The sequence below is a fragment of the Chrysochloris asiatica genome, unplaced genomic scaffold (genome assembly GCF_000296735.1).
Source record: "Chrysochloris asiatica unplaced genomic scaffold, ChrAsi1.0 scaffold00141, whole genome shotgun sequence".
Classification (NCBI taxonomy): domain Eukaryota; kingdom Metazoa; phylum Chordata; class Mammalia; order Afrosoricida; family Chrysochloridae; genus Chrysochloris; species Chrysochloris asiatica.
Window position 1 is genome coordinate 1,633,917 of NW_006408659.1, and position 6,275 is coordinate 1,640,191.

Consider the following 6,275-nt stretch of genomic DNA (forward strand, 5'->3'; position numbering starts at 1 on the left):
ACAAGATGTTGGCTCCAGGTCGCCAAGCCTGGCTTATTCAAAAGTATGGAATGTCTTACTTCATTTCCACTAGCTATAAGCCTTCAAACTTTTAAAATATTCCTAGCTATGTGGTTCTGAGTTTTTGAACTCTGCCCTGGATCTGCTTTGCCTGGTATGCTGTGGTGTGGCTGACATGATTCCTTTTAGAAATCCACTAAGTTTAAATGAACTTTATAATACAAAATTTGATGGAAAGACCATCCTTCATGTCCTTTTCAGAAAATGTGGCTGCAGATCGGAATTCATAAATTCAAGTGTTTACAAGAGCACGGCAGGTGACATAAATGGGTGACACAGAGGAGATTATGGAAAGATGGATAGTTCTTCTGTGTAACTTAGGACTTCTATGTGTTGCCAAGTAAGACAGACTTACAGTTAGAATGGTTTAGACAAGATGCCTCTCTTCTCCCTCTCATAAACTAAGACCTTAGGGTTCAGCCTGCAATGGTGATCTCATGATCAACAGAGACACAGGTTACATATCATTCCAGTGCCACCTGAGCCCCAGAATTTTATGATCCTTCCTTCACTTACTTACAATTAATTTCTGCCACTAATTTCTATTTCATTGCTATCGAATTGATTCTGACTCACGGCAACCCCTTCTGTGCAGATTTGTTGGTTTTTCAAAGTTGTGACCTTTTGGGAGCAGATTTCCAGACCCCTTTTCTGAGATTCTTTTGAATGGGTTTGAACCATCAGCTTTTCATCCTACATTCTCTTTTGTAATCACCAAGCAGCCTTGAATGGAAGAGCTTGTTCTGTCACCTGTAGCTTGTAGAGCTGTAGACTGGCATGGGATGTTATTTCATTACTCATATTTGGGAGAAGAACGAATATCCTGTATCAGTTTTCTGTTTCCCTGAAAATGCTTGGGTAATAACCAGCCACATATTAATATATACACGTTTATTTAGCTCTTGCCTCTGCAGGGTTCAGATGGTCTATGCTGAGTATGATCATGCATCTTCACTCAACTGAACATCTGGCATGTTCCTGTGCAAACTAGGATAGGCTTACACACATTGGTAGAGTAACCATCATTAGCTAATCTAGGATGGCTTTGGCTAGGTGACTAGGGCCTTCCAGTTCTCTCCCTGTATCTCTCATTCTGTATCAGCTAGTCCACACTCATTTTCATAATGATGGCAGAGGAAAGTAAGAACAATCAGAACTGCACCAACACTTTTTAAAGTTCTACTTACGTCAGGTTTACTATTGTCCATTGTCCAAATCAAGACATTTAGACAAATCCAGAGTCAGAGAGGGAGAGACCTACAAAATTACACAGCAAAAATCATGGCTATATTGATTGATGACAAACTGGGATCAGATTTGTTTTATTGTTTGTCTTGTACAAGCATTCGTTCATAGTGTCTGAATCTGAGCCCTTGATTTTCCTAATAAAGTCTGCTATTTTCGGTTTCCCTTCTTAATAAGTGACACTATTATTCACTCTGCTGCTTAGACCAAAACACCTTATTTCCAACCCCACAGATAATTTTCAATGTCATTTGCACTTTCAAAATGTATTGTAAATCTGACCACTTATCACTGTCTCCATTTCTACCACAAGCTACCCTCTTCTTTACCTGTGCTACCTAAATAGTGTCTTAACTAATAGCCCTACTTGGCATCTTGCCCTCCTGCATTCTCCTCACCACACCTAGGTACAATTTAAATGTCAGTGAGACCACAACATCTTGTGCTCAAATCTCTCCAATGGCTTCCCCATCAGACATAAAATCTAACACCTTTACCATGACCTTTAAAGCTATACATGTCTTCTCACTAGCTACTTTCCCTACCTTATTTTTTCAATGGCATCTTTTTCCTATACAAATTCATGGAACTCTTAAGTTCTATCTAAAGACCTCACAAGGCTGCAGTAAATATACCCAATTAGAGTGTGGCAGTGGTTTTCAAATTGACCTCCAGGATGGTCTCTCTCTCTCTCTCCTCCCTTCTCCATCTCCATTGTCTTCCCACTTCTGCCCACCACCCTTACATCTTGTCATTTATGCAGCTCCCTTGAAGTGGAGTCAGAACTCATAACACTCTAGAAACATTATTTATATCTAGTTTGAGGACTTTATCGTTTACTGTTTTCTGTGTCTGATCAATTTTTCATTAATTTCTGTATAATTCAAACACCAAGGAAATTTAATAACTGCTTTAAACCTGTTGTTGCTTAATACTTTAGGATATCTAAAGTTGTTACCCATACATTAACTCATTTCATCTCTCTAAAATTGTGTAAGTACATGCTATTGTGTGAGTCCTTGCTGTCTTTAACTAGCATTTTCAATGAAGAAACCTAGACACAGAACAGTTTAGTCAGTTAAATTCAGAAAGCAAGTATGAGTTTATGGGACTAGAACCCGAGACACCTAGAAATATAAATGAAGGCTATTCTCTTGCAATAGAAAACCAATATAGCCATACCTTATAGTTCACTTGGTTTTCAGCATAAAAAAATAGTTACTGATAAAACAAAAATCAGTATATAATACACTGCTGCCCCAGGCAAAGGGAATTAGCATTAAATTATTACTTATGGTTCACAGACCTGAAAAGCTCAATCTTCCCATCATCTCAGGGAAAATGCATTATTGATGTAGGCCAGACATTCAAACAGGATATTTTCCTGGTAGGGAAAGATGATATGTTTGTTTACACCTAATCTCAGTATTGTTGTTAGTGGACTTTATGTGTTGAAACGGACTCAAAGTCCACTCAGAGACTCTATATAGGGTTTCTGAGGAGCACTGGTGAGTTGGAATTGTAAACCTTGTGGTTAGTAGTCCATAGGAAATAATTACTGCAAAAATACCTACCCCTATGTCACAGATACCTTGCTTTAAATGAAAAAAAAATCTGTCTGAATGGATTAGGGTACTACTCTCTGAGTTATTTATTCAATTAATTAGTGTTTCTGGATACATGGTTTCTGTCCTAGAAGCAGAACACACCATATTCCAAGAGTGGGGAAAGTGGAAAAGATGTTGAGCTTTCTCTATAAATATTTTACATAGAAATGACTCTCATAGGGTGTGCTGATGAGTAGCAGGGAATAAATGTGATGCTGTTTTCAAATCCTCAGAGGTTCCTACTAAACTATCTCATCCCGCTTGTTTTCCTGCTGGGTTTTTATCAAAACTAGTAATATAATCCTTTTAAATGTCTAGATTTCACCTATTAGCTGAGGAGCGGATCCCATCACTTGAAGTGAGGTAGAGTTGCTCAGAGTATTATATGAACATTTCAGACATCTAGCTGAAAGTATAGAATTTTGCACCCTAAAAAGGGCAGGTAGATCTTGGCTGAAAACAGATAATAACAGAAAGATGTTTACCTGTGCTTTATTGTGTGGATCATGACAAGGTATGGACAACATTGTGAAGAATGAGTATTCTGAAACACTTGATTGTGCTCATGAGGAACCTGTACATAGACCAAGAGGTAGTTGTGCAGACAGAACAAGGAAACACAGAATGGTTTAATATTAGGAAAGGTGTGCACCAGGATTGTATTGTTTTACCATACTTACTCAATCTGTATGCTGAGCAAATAATCCAAGAAGCTGGATTATATGAAGAAAAACGTGGCATCAGGATTAGAGGATGACTCAATAACACCCTGTGGTATGCAGATGACATAACCTTGCTTGCTGAAAGCGAAGATGACTTAAAGATATTTACTAAAGAAGATCAAAGATTTCAGCCTTTGGTATGAGTTGCATCTCAATGTAAAGAAAGCTGAAATCCTCATCAGTAGACCAATAAACAACATCAGGATAAGTGGAGAAAAGATTGCAGTTGTCAAAGACTTCATTTTTCTAAGATCAGCCATTGGTACTCATGGAGGCAGCAGTCAAGATTATCAGATGACATATTGCATTTGGCAAATATATTGCATAAGACCTCTTCAAAGTGTCGAAAAGCAAAGATGTCAGATTGAAAACGAAGTTGTACCTGACCCAAGACATGGTGTTTTCAGTAACCTCCTATGCATATAAAAGTTGGACAGTGAATAAGGAAGACCCTAGAAGAATTGATACATTTGAGCATTTGAGTTAAGGTGATGGAGGAGACTATTAAGAGTACCATGGACTGACAAAAGAACAAACCAAACTATATTGGAAGAAGTAGTCAGAATGCTCCTTGGAAGCCAGGATGGCCAGACTTTGTTTCTCATACTGTGGACATATTATCAGGAGGGAGCAGTCCCTGGAGAAGGTTATCATGTTTGGTAAAATGGATTAGCACAGTGCCAGCAACAATGGGTTCAGGCACAGCAATGATGGTGAGGTTGGTGTGGGACCAGGCAGTGTTTCAGTCTATTGTGCATAGGACCGCTATGAATTGGTACCAATTCAATGGCACTTGACAACAACATAAAGTATACACACACACACACACACAAAAAAAAAACCTATTAAAAAATGACTCAGTGGTAAAGATACAAGGGGGTTTCAAAATGTTTGTGGAAAAATTTTATCACCTTTTTATTCCATTTTTCCATGAACTTTTGAAGTCCTTTTGTAGTTTCAAGAAGGATTATCTATATTCTTTTGGAAAGGAAAGAAAAATAGGTGAACATTGTAAAGAACAGGTTTTAAGCAAATTTTATGTCCGGTTGTTTACATTTAATTGAGTTATTTTTCTCTTACCTCAGTGCCTCAAAATTGTTGCGATACTTTAGCCAAATGGGATATAGCATCTTTTCTGATGTTATAACCGATTTGAGTCTGCTTGGCCAGAATTCATGTTAACGAGGCCAAGGTCATAAGCCTGTCGTTTTTTTCAGAGACAGATAGTCTTGTTTTCCTAGTGTAATGACACAGGCCACAAATCAAGCCTATTACTCACTCAAATTTGCACCAATGGGTATAAGAGGAAGTGGATGAAAAAGTAATACAACAAACATAAAATTGCAGGGCTGGTAGCATCCCCAAACCATCATTCTTGGATGGTTTAATAGGAGAAAATAATTTCTTTCAGTCTTTGGACCTTTCATGAAGACACAAAATCTGTTTTTAGTCCCTTTGAGCTTATGAATGTATTTACTGTGTGCACTCATGTAAATGGCAGTACTATAAGCAAAGACCGTGTGAGAGCCACATATAACTTTAATTCAACCAGTATTTTTACTAGAAATTTAAAAGTCAGTTGCTGTCAATTTGATTCTAGGTCATGGTGGTCTCATGTTTGCCAGAACAGAACTGTATATTGGCTAATATCTCAGAAGATGAGCAGACCTCTTTCTTCTGAGGAACCTCTGGGGAGACTCCAATCTCTAACATTTAAATTTAACAATAGAGTATGTTCACCATCAGTATCATTCAAGAACTCTCCTGGTGTGGTGCTGTAGAATAAGCATTCGACCGCAAGGTCTGTTTCAACCCCAAGGTCAGCAGTTCAAACTCACCAGCAGTTCCATGAAAACCCTATACAGGGTTGCTATGAGTTGAAACCTACTCAATGGCAGTTAGTAAAAATAACAGTGTACGTATTAAACATCTGTAATCAGCAGACAGTGGGCTAGATCCCAGAGATGAAAGAAACATAGGCACAGTTCTTATCTCCACATGGGTCTCAGTCTTCTAGGGAAATGGCCACGCTTTGGGACGATTTCATATGTACAAGAAATGGTGTGTCACAGATGCAGCGAGGGGTTAAGAGGACCAGTACTGCTTGGGAGTTTCCAGGTAATAATATATCAAGCAGTAGCTACATAATCATGCCTGAGAAAATTATCGAACCAATAACAAAATAATGTACAGCATGTAAGAGAATGTGAAGTAAATGAGTTTATGTATTTTATTGTTAAACCGAGTGTTAAGATTGGTGGGGTTCTGAGTCATTTTGATACCATTTTGTTACAGAAAATACTGCAGTGAAATGTGTCTACACTTCGCCAAAATGAACACTGAGGAAAATGAAGAAAACTGAAGAATTCCAATCCAAAGTTACAGAATTGAAATAGTCACACTTCTCCGGAGTCTTTAATTTCTCCACAGCCATCATAAAAAGGTAGGGGAATAAACTGTGTTACAGTTTTGCCCTTTTATGTTTTACCAAATTTTAATGCAGTACAACAAAAGCATAAAATTAAATGTGCTTTTTGAACAAATATTAGGTGACATCTCTGTGCCTGTAAATTGTTTTGGTGGTGTGCCATGGAGTTGGTTCCAACTCCTAGCTACCCTGTACAGGTTTTCTGAGGCTGTA

The 6,275-nt window shown here is 38.1% G+C and overlaps 1 protein-coding gene across 1 annotated transcript in view; it reads left to right on the forward strand.

The window, feature by feature from the left end:
- Window positions 1-6,275, forward strand: part of PAK7 (p21 protein (Cdc42/Rac)-activated kinase 7) — a 522,812-nt gene that overhangs the window by 228,119 nt on the left and 288,418 nt on the right. The window contains exon 2 of the mRNA XM_006870394.1: window positions 5,930-6,077. The gene's annotated coding sequence lies outside the window, so the exon portion shown is untranslated. The remainder of the gene's footprint in view (window positions 1-5,929; window positions 6,078-6,275) is intronic.